Genomic DNA, 22,691 nt, shown 5'->3' with positions numbered 1-22,691 from the left:
CAACAACTGGAACAAACCAAATAATCATTACAATCACTTCTCTATTTTATTTATCTATTATAGGTGTGGCCTAAATATAGCCCCACTAAAGGTCAGTATGATAGAGAAATGCTAATATCTTCATTTTACAGACAGGAAACTGCGGCATATAGATCCAAAGAGACTTAATTATGTTTAACATCATATCACCTAATCCATAGTAGAAACCTAAGTTCCCAAATAGTGGAGGGGGTTAGTTCCCTAAGAATAAAATTCTCAGCAACAACCAAATGGCATGGCAGAATCCCTAAGGTAGACAGTAGGACACACCAAAGAGATGAGTGTTTCTAAAATTATGCCTTTCTCCAACATTTGAGTAGTTGGGCACCTCAAGTAATGTTGAGTCATTTAAGTCTTTAATTCAAAATGCCTAAGCACTACCAGCAAGGACCAGAACTCAGGACACTCTTTTCCCAGGGGACTGTCTTAATTACTGGCTTGAAGATGTATACTTCCTATTGCTTGCTTGCTTTCTTCCCTGTAAGTTTTGCTTTCTTGGCTTCTCATTGCCACAGATTCAAAAAGGGGGAAGAGGGGCTTCAAAGTATTGCCCATCCCAAGATAGTTTCTAGTCTGGTGGTTAGAGCAGGCTAGTTGGAAATTTAAAAAGTGGGGAGGGAGTAACACCAGATTTCCATGTGAACAAGCAGTCTAACCACTCTTGAACAAGTGATCTAACCAATAGGTAGGCAGTGGCAAGTCCTCTTCTGGTCATATTTTTGAATGAACACATCTGTGGGTGCTATGCCATCTGTTGAACTCATATCTGGCAAGAGGCATAAAAGGCAATAAAAAGGATTCTACAAGTATGTCAAAGGTAAGAGGAAGATTAGAGAAACCATGGGTCCCTTGCAGAAGGCAATGTAGTTACAAATTATACAAAAAGCTGAAGTATATAATGCCTTTTTAACTTTAATTTTCACAAATAGGGGTAGCAACCAGATTACAAGTACGATGGGCAGTAGAGGTAGGGAAGGAGACAAACAGACTAGAGTAATGACACAACAGGTTAGAGATTACTTAAAGAAGCTAGATACTTTCAAGTTGGCAGGGCTGGGTAGAATGCACCCTGGGGTACTGAAGGAATTGGCTGAGGTAATTTCAGAGCCAGTGGCTATCCTCTTTCAGAACTCATGGAGGTCACATGAGGTCCTGCATGGCTAGGACCAGTAAATAAGATCACAAGAAACTGGGAAAATTCTTGCAACAGGTATAAAACTAGCAAATAGCCTCTCTACTGTCTAGGAAAAGGCATTCATATAAACTGTGCTGATTCTATATAGCATGAACTGGACACTTCACAAAGAGCAATTTAGTCACCCAGTAGATTAGTTTTGTCTATGCAAAGGGACATACCACAATTAAATCAGTTTTTCTTTTATCATTTTACAAGAAATGCATTTCGCCTTCTAATCAAAAACGTAGTTTTTGTTTATGGTAACTAGGGACCTACTAAAAATGCCAATAAATATTTTTTTGTGGAAACTGCAATTCTGGGTGAGTTCTGCAAAAAAAAGCATGGGGTTAGCAAAAAAGTATAAACTGTGCAATTTTGGTGGTCTCACTGAAAAGGAGGGGGGGGGGGGGGGGGGGGGAAGCATACCAGAAAGCAGAGAAAAGCCAGGAAGCCCTGAAGTCTTGGAGCTTGAGGGAAAGGCAGAGGTGGAAAGGTAAAAGTGAGGAAGGAAAAGAGAAGGAGGGGAGGAGGAGGTAGGGAGGACAGGGGGCAGAGCAGGGTGGGGCAGGGCAGGGTAGGGTAGGACTGTTTATGGATTAATGGCTTCCCGAGGCTTAATCAGGGTCATTAAGCCATGGTTTCAGGCCATGTGGCAATCTGCATAGGAGCGGGACTGCTGTGACCCCTTGGCCAATCAGAGGTGGGGAGGGGCACCGTTCTCAACCTACAAAATGGCAGCCAGCCCCAGGATCTGCCCATTAAATCACTGGCCACCCCCTTAAGTTCAGTAGACCCCTAATGATAACAGCATTAATAATCATTAAGGATCCCTGCAATATCAAAAAAAAAAATGAAGCAATGCATTACATGTTCTTAATGCTTGTAACATGTAAAATATCTTCTATGTTTTAAGACATTCTTGTTTTTTACAAAGCTTTAGTAAAAGTTTTATTTTTGCTAACCTGAGTCTTTATATACAACCCTCATGTACAGGCCCTTCTTGATGGGATTTAAGCCAAATGTGTAAATCCCCATTCACCAAACAATTAAGCACAACATAGTAGTTCAGCATGTCTCTAAAGGACTTTAATAAATTAGGATAGAATTAGGATAGCATGTATTTAAGTGTCTTGATTATTTGAGGCCTTCCTGTGAACACAGTAAAGGCTTCTGTCCAGGAAAATTTCAGGCTGCAGAGAATACAAATGCATAAATGAATACATCTTTTTGCCATTTTTTGTATTAATGCATCTTTTTCATTACTGAGTCAGTAGAGTTTCCACCTTGAAATGCTTCAAATCAACCTGTGGACAGTGCAGATATATAATATATGGTACAAGCATTTTTCTTCAGACAGTGGGTGGTCTGATCCCTTAATCAAACTGACTTTTACATTATAATGTTTAACTCAGTTTCTGCACTTAGAAAATGTATTTTATTCTGCTTGACTACATTTATTTTAAAGTACATGTGTGAACAGCTGCATGGATTAGTTCCCAATAACTGTACTCTATAGCTATGAAAGTCTCAATGTTGCCATCACAATTTCCTGCTCCTGGAAATTTATCATTAGGCAGTAAGAATTTGCTCAGGACTAAAAACAAGATTTTGCTTTGAAACATATTTTCCTCCAATTTAAAATATGTTCATATTAAGTAATGAGACAGTTAAAAAAATGAGGGAGTGGGGGGAGTCAAGTTCTTATATTGATTGTAATGTTTTCCTAGCAGTGTGTCTGAAAATCTTTTTAACTGCAATTTTTCAGACCATTACTCCCTATAGGACATTAATGTCATTTGTATTTGCAAGAGAAAATACATTTGAAAGGCTAGATACCTTCCTAACACAGAGGGGTGTGGTGTGTTTGGCATATTTTTTTTTAAATTTCAAACTACAATTAATAATTTTCAAGTTTTGATATAATGTTCAGTATATCATGGCAGCCAGAATGCGATAGTTGGCCCACACCTGCCAGCGGTCAACTAACCAGAAGGGCCAGGGCGTGGCATGTATATAAACCCCAGGGCTGAGGCCAGGGAGGGAGTTTCCCGCTAGCAGCCAGAGGGGAAGGAGCCTCCAGAGAGGAAGTGCCCAGTGATGCTGCAACTGCCTGGTATGCTGCACCTAGGGCTAAAGGGGCTCCATGAGCCCCACAGGAACCCTTGCCTACTAGAGACTTAGTGCCAGGGATGCAACCTGATCCTTTTAAAGGGTCAGCGAACACCCTGATCTTTTGTATTATGTTATAGCCCAGGGGCTTATGTTTTGTTTGCTGTAGTATAAGACCGGTGGTTTGGAAGAGGCTATTGGGAAAGGAGGAGGCCTCATTGGGGCCCTGCTATAGTGTGGGGACCTTGGTGCCAGAGAGGGCGCAGCATTTGGGGTGCAGCAACAGGGCTGTGGAGAGCCAAGAGAGAGGACAAGGGGGCCAAATCACAGCAAGGCCTAGACACGACAGCGTTGGAGCCATCTGCGAGGCTTGGGGCATGGTAAAGGGGCGGTTGGAGCCACGCATATAGCCCATAAGGCTGGGGTGTCCCGTGACATCTATTTTGAAATGGAACCCACAAGAGGTCCGGGAATCTACAGGGTTCAAGGAAATCCATCAGGACCATGTCCAATAGGACATGAAGGCAGCCTCCCTATACTATAAATACATCAAGATGTGGCAGACAAGAAGAGAGGGTGCCCATCGGGCTGAATTGGCATGGTCGAGGGGCCCTAGGGGTAACACAACCATCCTTGAGGACCCCATCTCATGACAGCCATCTGCAAGAGAAATTCTCCATTGGCCACCTACAGGTAGAATCCAGTTACTTTAAATAAGTAGCACAAAAAGAACAGACTCTACCAGACGAGTAAAACTTCAAATGAAACATTCTCACAATATCTATGTCAAGGCTGGCTGTAAAATTTGCTTTGCACATGCCAATGCCAGAAACTTCAGAATTAAGATTAAAATTCTGATTTTGATTTATCTTCCCCTTTTCCCCTCTAAATATTGTAGTTGAAATAGATATTCCATTGAAAGATAGCAAGATAGCTGCTCATTTTCTCAGAATGGACATCAGAGGTTTATGGTACACTTCAGACCTATCTTTGACAATAAATCATGCACCACTTTCTTCCTCTCTGATTTTACTTGTACTTTTAGAATATTTTGTGTCTAGACTTTTCTGTCATTTAAGCAAGACAGAAATGTAGCAGTTTTCACTGGAGTAAAAAAGTATCAGTATTGTTGTCACCAGAATTTAGTGCACATACTGGGAAACTTGCCAAGTAAATGAGGAAATAGTAGAGTTCCAAAATGGAGGAGAATGCATCTACATAGACACAGTCAATTGTTGCTGTATTAATAGTCAGGTACTTCTATCTGTCTAGACAGATGGTTAGCTAAGAGTTTTATACTTCTGCTTATCCCTACAGTTTTGACTGTCTTCTGTGTGAAATAGATAGTAACAGCAAAGTCTTTAATAGACTTCGTAAATTTCTGGATTATCTCATTTTTCAGGATTCAAGTCTTATTGGGTAAGGGCTTGGAGGGTTAATTTAATTTTTTTTTCAGTTTTCATTTTATTAGTATTATCTCTGGTTTTTTTATTTTTGGTTTGAGTTTGTCAGTACCAGGAGGTCTTACAATCAGATGCTTATACAGAAAAGGTGAAACCTGGGGGAGCTATAAAATCCTACGTGAAGGGTTTCACGATGGTGCGTCCCCACTTCATGTCAATTACATAGAAGAATAAAATAATCAGAATAGCCATTTAGAAAGGGTTGTTTCTCTGAAGGGACATAACGGGGAAAGGCAAAAACTCCTTTAACAATTTTTCTTTGTAAAATGCATCCTATTAACTTTGTCAAAGGAGCTGCAGTTACTACCTGAGGATAGTACTAAAGCAGCTGTTATTTTGAAACAGTAGTTACCATCTTGGAATCACTGAATAGCGAAGGTTGGCATCTCCTCTCTACCACTTTAGAGTGGCAGTATTGTGCATATTATCTGAATGTCAAAGCTCTCAATCTCTACTTTTCTAAAAGACAATGCAAACAAATAAAAAGCAATGTATGATGAATTTCAATGATTAATTAATTTTCATAAAAACTGCAGCTGGATGTCAATGTTTGTAGTCCAATCATTCCAGTTAAATGGTATTGTTATTGTCATAATTCAGATGAGGAAACAAATGTAGGGCAATTCAAACACAGGTTTTGTCAGGGAAAACATTAGAAGTGAAGACTTCTTGGCATTCAGTTCTGTGTCTAGACAACCAGATCTCATTTTTTCCTTGTCTTTTGGGACTCCTCTTTGAACATTCTACATTTCATATTAATTGCTCAGAACAATTTCTGCATTGCAGTGAATATTAGCCTGTTTTCTGCTTTTGTTGAATATACCTTTTATTTTCTTCTCCTTCCTCTTCTGTTTCAAGAGACATTTTTTCAAATGAACATGCTCAGGAAAACCTCATTCTTCAAGGACATTTAAGTTCATTTCTATTACTCTGATTGTCTTCCAAACCAAACCAAACCAAGTCACACCACTAGCTCTCCCTTGGAAAACACACAGTTATGCCTGGCATCACTAACCCTAGAAAGAACAGCTCTGTACAGTAGATCAAACAAGGTAAGCGTGCCTAGTTGATATTATGTTATTAGCAAGAGAAGAACTCCCTTCATTACAGGGCTATGAAAAAAAATCCTGGAAAATATTATCAGAAGTGACAAAATAAACTTAATTTATCCACATTAATCTGAGATGAAAGCACAAAGGACTGTACAGCCCTCAGGACAATGATATAGGCTTACAGCCATTATTAATCATTCACTTTTGTCTACAACATCCTCAGGTGTATCTTTTACCAGTGTAGAAGTCTAATGCACTAGACTTTATAACACAGTGACTGACAAAACAGTCAGGTGTCACTAGAAATATTCTACATCAATATGTGGCAGCAGAAGGGGTTTGGATGACATTTTAAGCCATGGCCCAAATTGTAAATTGCTCCTAACTTCACCACTGTGTTGTTATAGCTCTGGAAATAAAAACACTGATGGCAATAGTGGTATTAAAATATAATTTGCTAAATTAAAAAAAACAGTATTTTTATTCTCCCTGACTCCTGTCGCACATCTGCCATACTGTAAGCAACTTAGAGCCTCTTGCAAAGAACCAGGCACGCCTTCAGGGGACAATATATAAAAATGACTTGGTTTAACTATTCTGAATGTTGTAGGTTTACTCATGAACCAATACACAAAATCTGAAGTTATTTTTTGTTTTCCCTGCTTTCTCTGAAATAAAAAAAAAAACATTGAGACCAAAAACCAAATAAATAACTTATAAAAATGCTGCCAGTGTTCTCAAATTTTATTTCCTGTCTTTCATGTCAATTTGTCAGTAAGTCCGATAGCAAAGTTCAACCCACATGCACCAAAAGAGGGCCTCAGGTCTATTGCTTTGGGCTCTGACTTTGGCTTTAAAAGAAAAAGTTGTTAAAAGCATTAGCTTTCACCTCTGAATTCTTGGGTTTGAAATTCCAGCTTGGGTCAAAGAAGACATTAGCTTTGGGGCCTAATCCTAGTCTATTCTGGAATGCCATCACATCAGATTCACCACTATACTTTGATTGTCTGTTCTCTAGAGACATGGCCCTGCAATTTCTGGGTGATGGAAGTCAAGACTGATGTGGGAAAGACTGCAGTAGGTTTTGTGTCTAGCTTAGTTGTGTTGAGTGCAAATAGTCCCTCACTCTCGTGAACACTATATTCACACAGTCATGTTAAAGGCTTGATCATGCAAGAAGCAGAGAATCTCCTTAGACCAGTTCATGACTTTGCAGAATGAGGGTTATACTGTAGTCATATATGTCATGCAAAGTTATTTTGGAGAACAACATTTTCAGTTAACAGATCTATTACATGAAGTAATTTAATTCCTATTGTTTTTCCTTTGTGGTATATTGTCACTTTAATCTTTTAACAAGTGGCTTTGTTCAGTACGAATTTGCTAAAGTTTTACTGTAGTACTATGTATGTTTTGGTTTGATGGATCAAAAAATAGTGTGTCTTGTACAGGTCTATTCATTTAACAGGTATTCATTTAAACGGGCAATAAGATACAAGGTTTGTGTAATGAAATGGAAAATTGCTAACCACACATTAGGTGATTACAATTTTTTTTTTCCCAAATCAATTTTGGCAGAAAACAATAAATCTAGAAAATGAACTTGAAATCTGCATTTCAGATAGGTAATCACTGGGTTGCTCTTGTGAAAATATTTCCCATTTGCTCTTATTTAATGGGAAAGAAGCTGCTTGTTATAAGTACCAGGTTTATCTAATAACACTTTAATAGTGTGATGCACCAACCATGAGGCCAAGAAAAGGCTAGCTGATCTAGAGATTCTCTCCAAGCATAAAATCAATGTGTCCCTTTTTCCTTGAGGCCTGTTCCTAAATTGAGAACTGTGCATGTGACTTCCTGAAGTCAAAAGGGCTATTTTAAAAGTAAAGAAGCAAAAGGGCTCAATTGCAAGGTCTTTAAGAAAGGATCAGAGCCTTTGTTTTGTAAGTTTAGGACAAGTAGCTTATTTAAAAGCTATTGCATGTTAATTTAACCAGAGTTTTGTGCCAGCTGTAATTCTTCTATACTTATACTTTCCTGGGTTCTATTTTCTGTGGTTACACAGGTTCTAGTGCAATGGGGCTCTGGCACATTTCTGGGGCTCTTAGTTGTTACTTCAGGCAAATTACTAAATAACAACAATTGCTGTGTCAAGTTAAACATATGCCTCTAGCTTTGCAGGATCACTGGTTGTGGTTACTTCTGGAAGTACTTTTGCTTTACTATGGTATTATTAGCAAATTGCCCTCCCCGGGCCCTGTTTGACCAGCTGACTAATAATGCACTATTTTATGGAGTCATCTAATTATTTTTAGTTGCAGGCATTTGCAATAAATTTATGTAGGTGGATGCCTGAATTTGCATAGAGGTCTGTTAAGTCCCTGACATTTCACTAAAGCACTGGGGTCAACCCCCATGGAGCTCACTCCAAGACTGGGAACATACAGCAATCTTGCAGCCCAAGGGACTGACAGTACTTGATATAATATCATTTAAGAATTGTTGTGACCCGAATAGTTGTCAAAGGTAAGAACAAAACACAAATCCTGTTTTGAGGTTGTCTTTTAGAGTGACTCTGAAATCTCTCTTCCCTCAAAAAACTGTCTTTCAAGTACCCTCCTTCCTTATGAAAATTGGGCTGGACAGGAAGGTCAGTTAGTAGTGAAATAACATTATTTAAAAATAAACCCCCATCATGCATCGGAACTATCCATTAGGGAAACATTAGTGAGAAACGAATTAATGCTTCCCAGCTCACAGCTTCAGCCTGTCTATTTTAATTTTGTTCATATGCTATTGGTTATCTGCAGTGGATTTAATATTCTGTAATACCACATTTTATGTGATCTCTTAGGGCCTCTTTGCCTTGCTTTTCATTTACTACTCTTATGCTCTTATTTGGTTGTGTGGAGGCACTTGGCTATTACTCTGTTGTTCTGTTTCTGCTGCCAGAACAGTTTTGATCAATACTGCTTACAAAAAATTAGATCATAAAACGTGGTGTGCTTCACAGAACTTTTTTCAGTCGCTGTTAAAACTTTCACTTCAAATACAAGAACTATAAAAGGCCTCTCTCCTTTCCTACCTCCACATACACACACACGCACACAGTTTTTGGCTCTTTGGTATATTTCTATAGACTATTAAGTAGAAACTGTATATGAGCAGTTAATTCATCCTTGAAAAAGCACATTGAGTTTGAAGTTATTTAATGCTACCGTATAAATTTCTATTTGAAAGTATTTCCAGTTCCAACATGAAGTATATAAGATAATGGGGCAGAGCTAACAGGATGATTTAGAACCTTTCTCTAGCTACAGCTTTGCTCCAGCAATAAAAAGGTAGCAAAATACAAGACTGTTACAGCAGTCTTGCTTATTGTGGACTCCTATAAGGCAAAGGGTTGTTATGTTTTATGTAACAAAGTTCACATTTCTAACACTGAAATTATTATCCCATAATACCCCACCAGGAAGCTTTCCTAATGACATTTTTATGCAAAGCATTTGATTCAGCAACAAGACCTATTCAAACCCCTAAAACAGTTTATGCATGGTTAAATGAACAATTGTTCCTAGCACACAGTCAGTAACCTAATCATTTTAATCTTAACCCACAGAGGAAGCTCACAAGTGCTGATTATATACTGTGTGGGCTGCTTTCCATTCACTTTGCAGATTTCCATAATAAACCTCTGCCTAGAATGAGAACACTCCCCCATTCCTCAGTGTAACAGGCTAGAGAACTTGGTAAGTGCTTGGAATGAGAAGCTTATTTATTCTCAAATAGTTTAAGCCTAAACATTTATCAAAATCAGATCTATTAAAGTAAAATGCACTAAAGGGTAATTCAGAAAGCCACAAGTAGCTTAGCTCAGGCAAGTTGTCTTCTCCAAAGAAAAATATCTCAAGTTTGTTACCAAAACTTTGACCTCTGTACCTAATTCCTGTAACTTCCCAGATGATGAGGAAATAGTGATGGACCAGGGAGAATGGGCAGCCAGGTGGGAAAGTGCCTTTTTACAAACCCATTTACAGATCTGGAACAATCTAAGCAAGACCAATGTCAAATATTTTCCCCAAATATGACATGTCAATATGATATTCCCTAAATATGATATAAATATATTTCAATATTTCAAAATGAAAGGAGGCCATTTGGTCCATACATTTCTTTCTAACAACGATACCTAGATATGTTTTCTTATTTTAATTGCAGCAAAATTGGTCCCTTTCTCTTGTACTAAGAATCCTTCAACTGCCTAATAGTCTATTGATTTCTACTGGGGTATTAACAGGAGGTACAGTAGGAATTCAGCAGCAAAAGAATTAAGAAATAAAGTAGATTTAAACACACACAGGCGTGCACACAAAACCATTCCCTTTGGAAAACAGATTCTTAACAGCTTCTCTCTGAAGCTCCATGTATTCTTTTCTATTTGGCAACAAAATAAAATAAGTTTATCGATTAGAGAGATTCTTGTTCAAATAGAAATGAAGCATTCTAATCATCGCTTCAAATACCAGAATTCCATTACAGCAAGCAATACTAAAACTACAGTGCATTTGGAGTTTACAATGCAGAAGTGATCATGTTTTGAGTCTCTTGTAAAGATATTGACCCCAATCTTAGGCTACAGCCTGGTCCCTTTGTATCTTTCATTAGTGCAAAGGGGTGCTTAATATGGCAATGCTTTGCCTGGCAGATGTCTCCCCTGTATGACCTAGAACTGCTTTTCAAGCCACCTAGCTGTCAGCAGCTGATCTACAATGTGCAACCATGGGTCCTATGCCTTTTGTCTACACCCACATTTCTAATAGCTGCTTATATCCAATGACCACTGGCACAGGATAATGACGTTTTTCAGCTGATCTAACTTGCATCGAAGTCATATCAAGAATGAACACCACTAGTAACTTCTGTTCAATGTGGTAGCTCCCCTTTCAATACTGTCCATTGTAGTTTTCCCTTTACCCAGCTTCCTAATCCATTTTACATCCATAGTATTAATTTCTATCTTCTCTACCTTAACTAATAATTTCCTATGAGGATTTTGTTTTCAAATGCTTTGCTTAAATCTATATAAATTAAGTGCACTGCATTGACCTTATCTGAAAAGCAGATGAAAAGCAGATTAGTGTGATGGCAATTTTCCTTGGATAAAAACAAATTGCATCCGTATCTTAATTGCTTGTTCCTTCAATATTTGTCCTAAACCTTGGAAAAAATATCAATACAAAAACAGTAGTACTCTATGAGTGTAGTCATACTGAAAGCAGGGTAGATATGTATCTTTATAGACTAACTAAATAAAACATCTATAGAAATTACAAGCTTTCATGAACCCAAGGTCACTTCATCAGAAGGTATGAAAGGACATGAAGGTATTAAGGTCAAACTAATGGACCTTTAGTGGGCTGGATCTCTCATTCCTTTTCTTTGTATATAGACAATATGACTCCAATGTATACCAACAACATACAAGCCATCAACTGTTTATAGTGCCCCTCTGCTGTCTGCATCAGACAGACAGGTCATCCTCTACATGTAAGAATGAATGAATGCCAATCTGACATCAGTTGTAGAAAGACACAAAAGCTATGGCAGAACACTTCACCATCCCTGGACATGCCTGCACTGTTCTCAGGTGAAAAAAATAAGAATTAAAAACCAGTTTGAATGGGAAATTATGGAACAAGAAATCATCCACAAAGTGGACTGTGTTAAGTATGGTAGAAACAGGGACTATAGATTGTAGTTGATTACGTACATTAAGGGCTGCATAGGAGAGCAGCAAACCCTTAGGATGAGCTTTCCAGTATTTCATGATGGTCAATGTACCAGGTAAGGAATACATTCCAAATTAAACTCAAAGTCAATAAGCCCTAATGGAGAGTCGGTTTTAGAAGGCTTTCCCTTTTCTTTTAAATCATTTTTTAAACTCTGTCTTCAGTGTTTCCATAGGCTAAAACTTTTGAGTATCTGACAAGCAAAAAGCCAGTCTTTCTGTAGGTAGATGTCATTGTCACCTAGAACTTTAACAGTCAAAGCAAAGAACTGAACATGTTGAATCATGCACACTGGGAATGTGGACCACAGAGTATTTTGTGTAATTTTTAAATGACCAAGACAACCGATTTAAGAAATTGGCTGTGACATTCTGCATCACCCTAAATTTCCAAAAGGAAGTTATCTTAAGCAATTTAATCTTGAGTGTCATAAAGACAAAAATCATAGCAGAAATGCCTAACTTGTTGCAATCTCCAGGCAAAGTGTGAATGAAAAAGCATTCACACTTTGAATCTGCTGCACCTGCTGCTCCCTTATTATTTAGCAGCAGGTAATGAACTAGTCAGAATCTCTGAACTGCAAACTCAGCTGATAAAAGGCCTGTCTTAAAAGGGCCAATATAATCAGCATGTTTCCCAACTGCTTTCCCCAGATCACCAGTGTCAGAATAACATTATTCCATTAGTTCATGCCCAGTCTTAGCCAGGGAACTTGATTGCACCAACTGTCTAGAATATTAGAGACCTAAAGTTGGTTATATCTAGCCTCCCTAATCATTCCACAGCAACTAGTGAACTGAGGAAAGAATTGATAGGCCTTTGAACAGAGAAAGATAAATGACTCCAAAGTACTCTGAAATTTCTCAGCCTAGTTCTTGAAACCTAAGCCATTCAATAGCATCTCTATCCAGGCCTGCTAAAGTTGGCAGATGAGTCAATAACATCTCATAATAATGATGTTACAACATAGCACTTGATTTTTTTTCCCCATTGAAGCTTCTGCGTACTCCATGTATGTGTCTTAGATTGTGGAAAGATGAAGAAGAGAGTGCGGGTAGATTGGAAAAGGAGATCTCTGAGATTTAAACCTTAGGCAATGTTTTTGAAGTAGAGTGTGGGTGCAGGGGTTGAGAAAATTAAATTTGAGAGGGAGGAATAAAATGTGATATTTAAGAAACAAATACATCCATGTAGCTAAGGTGAAGGGGACAGAACAGTCCACATTGCTGGAGAAACTAAGGAAATCACTTTAATGTTATGTTACTGTATATGGAAATACCATGCTCAGTTTCTTTGTGTACTTTTATGTGAATTATTGTAAGAAGGATGGAATGGGTACATTTGATTTATAAACTAAAAGAAACAGCAATAGTAAATGTATACACACAGTCATATGTCCATGCATATGTACATACATATATATGTGTGTGTGCTCATATACTATTATTAACATTAAGTATATTATATTTGTATACGGAAAAATCACTTGAGTACATATGACTTTTCATATTGAAAGAAAAAAAAACAGCTGCCAGTTTGTCAGGTATTGGCAGTAATAAACATCAGATAAAATGCTGTATTGTCTTTTTTCAGTTCCACAAACAGCTGATGAATCTGTCTGAAGATACCTCCACATATTTTAAGGTGTGACAACTCTTTCTTGAGAGTTCTTGAAAATTGACTTTCAGCAAAATAAATATTCACCTGAACTGCACAAACAAAGGATGCCTAATGTAAGTTAATGAGACATTTTAAACATGACTGAGGCTCCTATAGACTGATGTTTGAAAGTTTTCTATTTTTGAACAGTATAAAAAGTTAGCATAAGTCTAATATAGTATGAAGATAGGAAAGAATTGCTACTACTATACTTCAAGACCATTGCACTTCTGAAGTATATGCCCAGAGCTGCAGATCCTATAGATCATATCTTAAAAATGAGGAATTCACATTATTTTACTTCTTAATTCATAGTCAAAATTATTATGCTTGAGCTGTTTCATGGGCAAATTATCCTAGGATTACTGTCCTCCAGGCATATAGAAATTGAGCATACTGGGGAGTAAATCAAGGGGGTTTCCTGAACTACAAAATGCCACATGTATATAAGGAAACATTCATCAAATATCATTCAACTTACCTGTATGAATAATTAAGGGAAAAGATGACTCTCTCATACCTTTTACATGAATAAACATAATACACTATGTGTTCAATCATTTATCCTCCATGTGAACTTAAGTAATTAAGCCTATAAACTAATTTTATTATAAACTAATTTAAGAAACCCAACCCATTTCCACACTTAGTTCCTTACTCCATGGGAACTAGCCATGGGAAATTAGTAGCCATATTGCTTACATCTCTGGAAAGACATCACTGAGGCCTGTCCCAACACAACAAGTTCGGATCAATTTTTAAAGCAGCAGCTGACTGGCATGCTAAAATAACCTGTGAAGATTTCTTCTGTTTTGTTTTGTACAGCAATCTTTTAATCTCAGTTATCCATTGATGTGGGAGAGAAGTGGAAATTGACATTAAATGTGTGCCTGCTGACACTCTTAAGAGCACAAGAGGCAGCCCTGAAAGCAGAGTGACTAGTGTAGCCTAATGAAAAAATTTGTCTTGCACATGCATGCGTACACACACACACATATTTCCTTGGATTCCTTACTGCAACACAGACATTTGATTTCTCAGACACTCCAAATATCATAGCATCATAGAAGTAGGGTTGGAAGGGACCTTGTAGATCTTCAAGTCTGACCCTCTGCCTGGACAGGAGGAAGACTGGGCTCAAATGACCCCAGCCAGGTAGGCATCAAGCTTCTTCTTAAAGACCCCCAGGGTAGGAGCCAGCACCACTTCCCTTGGAAGTTGGTTCCAGATCCTAGTCGCCCTGACTGTGAAGTAGTTCTTACGGATGTCTAATCTAAACCTACTCTCCAACAACTTGTGGCCGTTATTCCTTGTTATCCCAGGGGGTGCTAGGGGAAACAAGGTCTCCCCCAAACCCTTCTGGTTCCCCCTAGTGAGTTTATAGACAGTCACCAGGTCCCCCCTCAGCTTTCTCTTGTGAAGGCTGAATAGGTTCAGGTCCCATAGCCTCTCATTGTAGGGTCTGCCCTGCTGTCACCGGATCATGCGGGTGGCCCTCCTCTGGACCCTCTCAATGTTGTCCACATCCCTCTTGAAGTGGGGTGCCGAGAACTGGACACAGTACTCCAGCTGTGGCCTGACTAGTGTCGCATAGAGGGGGAGGATCACCTCCTTGGCCCTACTTGAGATGCACCTGTGGATGCACGATAGGGTCCAGTTAGCCCTGCCGACCGTGACCTCACATTGTCGGCCCATGTTCATCTTGGAGTCAATAATGACTCCAAGATCCCTTGCTGCCTCCATGATCTCAAGAAGGGAGTTTCCCATCTTATAAGAGTAATATACTTTTCTTTAGAAGCTATAGCTTTTTTGAACTTGAACTACAATCTACTGCAGCTTGCATGGCAAAGGTAGAAATACTAATGGTCCCAAAGTCTGTTAAAGTCAGCTGATTGTGCCCTAAACAAGAAAGTTTTTATTCCAAACTTCAAATAAACTTTAGTAAACAAACTGAGAACATCATCTAAATGGAAACATATAGTCTAGCATTAATGAGAGTCTGTATTTCTTCAAAATTATTGTAACTCTGATGATTAAAGACTTGGTCATGAACACTGCTACCTATCTATACAGGAGTAGCTAGACATAGGGAGCTGCCTTTAGCCAATGGATAGCCTACACTCCACACCAGAGACTATACTAAAGGTATGATGGTAAAATAAAGGTATTCCCAGGCATTTATACCACTGCCTATGTAGAAGGCAATACATGGGAGAACATGAATGGGAATGGAACCAGTAGCCCTGCAGCACTTCCCAACACCACCTTGAAACCAATATAGAGGAGGAGGTTATAGAGGGAAAACTTTGATGCTGCTGAAATCGAGCCTGTGTATGCATGTTAACAACTGACTGAAAAATCCTGCAAAAGGGTCACCTTTGGAATTAGTGATCTAGTTAGGAGGGATGAGCATGTTCAGTTAAGATCATGAAAACAGCAGGAAAATCCTGAGGTAAAGGCAGACAGCCATGGTGTCTGACAGAGGAAAGTAACAACATTTGTATCATACTGGCATGTCTACACGTCGATTTGTCATGACTAAATTTACTATGCAGTAAGCTACACAGGGACCATGAGCCCCCCATCTCCACACACCCCACCGGGGCCTGTGGCCCTCTGGGTGCTAGCTGCAGGCAGCCTGCCTCCCCTGCCCGTTTCCCAGGACAGGACCAACCAGGTGCTGGCAGCACCTGCTGCCATGGCTCCAGACCCCACTCTCCCCCTCTCCCTCTGCAGGCCAAATGGTCTGCTGCACTACTGCCCAGCCCATGGCATCCAGGCTCAGGACACATGGGACTCCTAGACAACTGGGATGAGGAGCTGGCTATGCCCCTGCCCTCCCCATTGGGGGCCTCTCCAGGGAGGCCCAATGGGACCAGCCCCCCAGGACTGCTGTCACTGCATCCCAAACGTGCCCCTGCTGCAGATGTCCTGGGTGGTGCACTATGCCCTGCTTCTGCTGATCATCCGGGTTCCCAGGGCGCACCTGCACTCCTGGTTTGGGACCCTGAGGTATGATAGTGCACGTGGCAAGCCTGGGATGCCCTGCAACCTCCACTGCTACCTGGTAGGCTATCTGTGGCAGTGCTATATGTCCCTGTCCCCCACTGCTGAGAAGGACATCACCACCAGCAACGACACATTCCTTGGCATGTGAGAGGCTCATGCCTGCCCAGCTGTGGGGACACAGGCTGCTCAATAAAGTTTTGAACTGTGTCCTGCCTCTCTACATGTTGTGGGGGGAGGGGGGAAGGGGATAGAACTGGGGAACAGGGGAGTGTGGGAAAGCCAGCAGAGGCTGGGGACTGGGACAGGGACACGGACAGGGACTGGGGCTGAGAGGCTCTCCATCTTCTCTCCAGTGTGGGTCTTACCACGTGTCTGGGGCTGGCAAAGCTGGTGGCTCATTGTGGGCCTCAGATAGTGTCTGGATGTGCACAATGTCTGGGGCCCACAGTGAGCGGCAGGCAGGCACCCATTGAGGTGTTCCCCCTGGGGAGGAGCTACCTCTGCTGGTGGCCAACTGTGACATGGCCAGCCACTCCTTGTAGTGAGGTCTGGGGCTATGCAGCTGCCAAGGCAGCTATTGGCCAGGGCTCCCTGAGCTGTTAGTGGATTGAGCAGCTGGGGACCTGGGCAGGGCAGGGCACTGAATGCCCAAAGGTTCCTCCTCTGGTGATGTGTCACTGGAGGGGTCAGGGCTGGGCACGTGCTTGGCCAGACTGCCCCTGCTGGTAAAAAACAAAGGGTTGTGGCCTGGGTCCCAGGGCACCAAAATCTGGGTCAGCTGCCGCATGAAGGGCATGGTCTTGTAAGCATGATCAGACCAATGATCATGGTTGGTCACAGCCATCCGCTGTGGCCACAAGGCCTTGACTTTGATGTAGTACTGCCATGCCTACCGGGAGTGCCCGCACTCCCACATCCTGCCTGATAGGGCCTTATAAATGTCGGTATTCAAGTGCCTACCGCACTTAAACTGCCTCTGGATCTCTGTGTCACCACAGAGTGCCATGAGATTGCCAGCCTCCTCCAGGCTCCAGCTGAGGCCCTGGGTGGAGGACACAGGTGTGAACACATGGGCAGGGTTGGGTCTGGATGGGGATGATGGCGAGGACATGCTGCTGGGTCCCACTCTACTCCCTAGGCCCCCATGCTGCTGTCCCTCTGTTGCTGTCCCTGGGCAGCTGCCAGCAGCACCCAGCACAGGGGCACAGCAGGGAACTGTGCATTGGCGATGTATAGGGGGTGCTCACAGGTACATGTGCACCCCCTGAGTGTGGCAGTGTACCCCCCAGTGTAAAGGCACCACTGACACTGCCAGCAGCAGCTGCAGGCAGTCACTGCTCCCCCGCCACATACTTGCTGCTGACAGCACTGGTGGCGGCTGCAGGCCGGCCATGATTGCCGCGCCGCCACTGCCAGCGGCATCTGCAGGTGGTTGCTGACCACTGGCCAGTGCTTGCCATGCCCCACCACTGCCAATAGTTTTGTGGGCACCTGCAGGAGCTCCCTGCTTGCCGCTGCCATGCTCCCACCTCTGACAGCCCTGCCACCACCTGCAGGAGCTCATCCTACCCCCCCGCCCCCCCCTGCTGCTGGGGGCAGGCAGCGTTCATGGAACTAGGATTTGCATGACTGAGGTTATGCCCTGCAGCCCCTGCAATGACAGAACAGGCTGTTGGAGGTGTGCAGCAGGGAGGGGGTGTTGTCCCTGCTGCACTTGGCTGCCTACAGATGTCCCTGGGGTCTGGCAGGCCTGCCCAGAGACTGCAGAAAACTGTATCCAGAAACCACAGATTCAGCAGCCAGAAGTCCCCCAGCCAGCAGCCAAAGTCTAACCAAGAAGCAGCCACAGGCTGAGCAGCACTGCTGGGGTGGTGGGAGATAGGCACAGCAGGGCTGTGACCTGCCCAGGGGGACACACATGACCTGCAGTGCCCTTAGGGTCCTGTGTTGTGTGGCCCAGGGTAGAAAATGGCTGCTGACTTTTATACTTTGCAAACAGGGGCTGCCAGTGAGGCAGCCCACCCCTAGAGCAGGAGAAGGTCCCAGCCACTAGCCCTGGGGCTGGCCTCAGGCCAGGCCCCTGGTGGCTGGGCAGACCCAGCACCAAACTTAGTGCTGGGTTGTGTCTGCACATGCATTACTACACATTAACTAATCATGCTTAAATTTAAGTTCGATTAAGGGAATATACTGCTCAGCAAGTGCGCACATGTGTAGACACTTGCCCGTACTGCACAGTAAATTAGGCTAATGCACAGTAATGTGTCTCATGTAGATGTACCCACTGTTTGGTACTGGCAGCACATGATTGGATGAAGATGAGTGGGGTGATGAAGGCCTGAAATAATATTAAAAAGGGTGAAAGAGACCCCTCAGTGTTTAGTCTGGTCTGATTGCTTTCTGGTTCTATCCAATTAAAGTAGTGCACATTCCTCAGGGCAGAGGAAATCTCCCTGGAGGTTGGACCAGTCCCACCCTAGGACGGTAATAGGTCCTAGTGGTGCCTGTGCTTGAGACAGCAAATGAGAGTAGTGATCTCCTGGCTGCACCTTCTAGAAAGACAAAGAGTATTTGGCTATACCTTCTCCTTGTGAGAAGTTATTTTGAGAAGACTCTCTAGTGTCTCCATGGTATCCAGCTTGCCTTGCCTTGAAGATAAGGGCCTCTGCTCCTTCACCTATAGAGTGGTTTCATTGTGTTGCTATCTGGTCATGTACTGATTCCAGTACCCCTGTCTAACTTGATTATTGTAATTAGTGTATTAAATTAACCTGTATCTTCCCATTGCTCCTTGTAAATAAAGCATTGTATTAACTTAATATCTTGTTGCCCCCATTCATCCCTTAACTGCATTAGAGTCCTTTATTGTTGTTGTGCTAATAAACCTGTACTGTTTCACCTCTGAATTGTGCAATCTAATATACTAAGAAACAGAGGCAGGCACCATACCCAGTATTGTTAGTGCTGGTCACCTTGGGCTAACATATAACCCTTTTTGTCTACCATCAAATAACAGGTGGGATCTAAAATTGCAGCAGATTGGCAACAGTGGGATTGGGCTGCTCCTACTAAAAATCCCACCAGCTAACAGAGGTAATCAGTATTATGCCTGTATACATTTATTCGTCCCTGTATCAAGAAGGAATCTGGCATCAGGATGCAATTCTTAGAATATAGACGATATTGCCTTTGATGTGATTCTGAAATTGTAGCTGAGAAAACATTTTCCTGTTTGCTTCTGCGTGGGACACTTGACCACAAAATAGTGTGTAGTTATGCTACGTTTTGCAGTATGCTCCAAAATGTAGTATTTTGGATTATCAGGGTCTACATTTGGAGAGAGGCACTAGACAAGCAAATCACTAATCTAACTGCCAGACCAATTTTTCAGCAGGCAGTGAGTGCGAGTGAGTTGCTACAGTTGGTCTCTCAGTCACATTACCTTGGAATATCCTTATATAACAATCAGATTCATGACCTATGTATGAAACAGTGCATCCATTCATTGCTGTTTACTCAGGATGGTTTGTGAAATTATAATATTGCCCTAAAATTTAAGAACAAAGCAGCAAAAGATATTTCTTATTTATCTAAAAACTATGAAGCACTATAGAAGAAAAAGGGGAAATATCTAGTTTTATCTTGAAATGCGATGAAGTGTCAAAGAGAGCAGTGGTGATGTGTAGGGGGTGCATGTGCACCCTCTGAGATTGCTGGTGAACCCCCTAGCAGCCAGTATTCCCTGCTTAGGTGACAGGCAGAGGGGGCAGGAGGGAGCACTGGTGCCCCCCCTGAGAGCGCTGTGATCAGCTGTGGGGGAACACCCCCCTGCCAGTTGGAGAGATACTGAAAGATTTTCCAGGTAGCAGGAACAACCAAGGAGAAGGTTTTTGCATCAGTAAAGGTGAATGTGTGGGAGAGGCTGAGGACTAACAGACAGTTCAGGAGACGGGTTGGAAATGCTTAAAGACTGTAAAGCAAAGAAAGCAGTTTTGGACTGGAGTTTGGGTGCTGAATTAATGTAAATCCTTTGAAAAGTTTGTCAGTAGGGTGATGGGACCATGCTTAATTGGACTCATGAAACATCTCTGTACATACTGGAGCTTGGGGAGCTGGGATTTAGACAGCAGGAGCTAAGAGAACATGAAACAAAGGATGTGGATTCCATGAGATGTAAAGGAAAGTTAGTGATGTAAATGCAGGCCTGTTCATTGATTCATTAAAGGACATAGGGAATGCAAAAACATTCCAGTTCATGTATGGAACTACTGGTACAGACAGGAGGTGTAACTGATACTTCTGACTTGAGGAATAAGTCAGATGAGTTGGAGATATATTTTAAGAATCTACTCTTGTCTAAATTAAGAAATATTTAATTAAAAGAAACTCAGATAAAGAAGCACAGGGCACCAAATATATAGAGTTAAGTATAAAACTTAAAATGATAGTGCTAAAAAGAAAGAGAATAATAAAAATTCCTTGTTCAAATGTTGAGTATGGGACAGTCCTTGCAATCTAAATAAAAAAAAATTGATGAAGAATAGAAAAGACAGATTATTATTGTCCTTATTGTATAGATGACTGAGAGAGATCAAGTAGAGAGAGAAAAAGGAGACGTCTAAATAATATAGCTTGTAGGTCCATATTGGAGTATAAATTCTTATACAGGTATTAGAAAAAATAATAGACATAGACATAGAACCATGCAAAAGAAGGAGAATACCATCTGCATAGCTATACTTACCCATTTTAATTTGCTTTGGGTGTCAGTTCCTACTCTTTCAACTATTTTATGTCATAAGGAGCTTAACTTTGTCCTATTTTATCCTGAATGAAGAGAACCAGCAGTGGATCTAGGAATGAGGCAACAGGTTTGTGCCCTCCCCCCACCCCCCAATTGCAACACACACTTTGGTTGTGTTGCACTCACTCAGAAAGGGCTGAGTTCACTGTCTGTTCAACGCAGGCTCCTGCCATAGCTCCACTTGAGCAAAGAGCTCTGAGCACATCAGCTGACTGGGGCAGAGTCTGGCCAAAGCCCCTGCTTTCACATGGCTCCAGAACTCATGGGGTGAATACTGCTGCCATTCACCCTTCCCACCTCTCTCCCTCCCTGGTAAATTCAGCAGCATAGGAAAGGAGGGGATAAAAGAAGGCAGCAGTGCTCACCCCTTGGTTTGCAGAGCCATGTGAAAGAAGTGGCTCCACCAGATCTCATGCTTAGAGCTCATGTGCATCAGAGCCAAAGGAGGGTGCAATCATTTCACTGTACCCTCTCTAGATCTACCCTGAAGAAAATGATATTCCTACCAGATTCAGTGTGGTTTATCTTACTGCCAGCAAACACTGTTGATGTGGACAAAAAGAATGGAATGTCCAATATCACCAATGGCTGCACTGCATTCAGGGTTGATGAAACAAAATCAGGGGTCACTGGTACATATGAAAACTGAAAGCTTGGATAGTGTGTCTTGCACAAAAATGTAAGATAATGGCTGGGGCAAGATTGGATTGTGGTAACAAGACTGCCACAAGAAAATCAAACTCCGCTAATGGCTTGCAACCCATTAGGTGTCAAGACAGTGGAGTGCTTGTGGTACCCAATACCAGACCCATGCCATAAAATAATTAAAAAATAATGGTTAAAATTGTTGGCTGAGACCCAATGCGCTCATCACATGTGTGTACCTAAGAAAGCCAAAGAAAAGGCTGGGTCAGTGTAGCCAGTGAAGGCAAGGTCACTACATGCGCATTTCAATTCACCTAGCCACTAAAGAAAACAAAAGGCTAAATATGCACCTCAAGAGAAACGTGTAAAAGGTACAGAAAAGATTCCCTGTACTTGACATGCTCACATTTTTCAAAATAGGCATCCAATGTTTAAGGTATTACAAATGTCTCAACCATTCAATGTATGTCTGGAGTTTGGTAAACAGACCATCACCGGTACAGGCTACTGCAAATTTGTCCCATTGATAAACAAATAGCCAAAAACAGGTCCAGTAATCAGTGCCTCTAAGCATCCTGTTTGACCACTCAAGGCCCATCACATGTAATTGATCTATAATTGCAGGGGCTGCAGAGAAACACAAGTCTTAACACCTAGACAAATCCAAAAACAGGACCCAGGCAATTTAACGGTTGTGGTATGATGGTCACCTTTTTCCTCCCTGTTTGTTCGAACTTTAATTGGCCAACCATGAAGGAAAAATGCTTTGAAGCTATACATTTAAACAGTATAAAGCAGGACAGAACTGCAAGCAAGGTATGTGCAGTCCAGGGAAGACCAAGAGGCCATCCTGCCACCAAGGGAAAAATGAAAGATCCACACTTCAAGGCTGTACAAGACCTGCTTCCTGCCTGCATTGGGTAAAGATCTCATAGCTCATTTTAT

Source organism: Alligator sinensis, unplaced genomic scaffold, assembly GCF_000455745.1.
Source record: "Alligator sinensis unplaced genomic scaffold, ASM45574v1 scaffold65_3, whole genome shotgun sequence".
Taxonomy (NCBI): domain Eukaryota; kingdom Metazoa; phylum Chordata; order Crocodylia; family Alligatoridae; genus Alligator; species Alligator sinensis.
The sequence above is the reverse complement of the archived record's forward strand: the minus strand, read 5'-3'. Positions refer to the sequence as shown.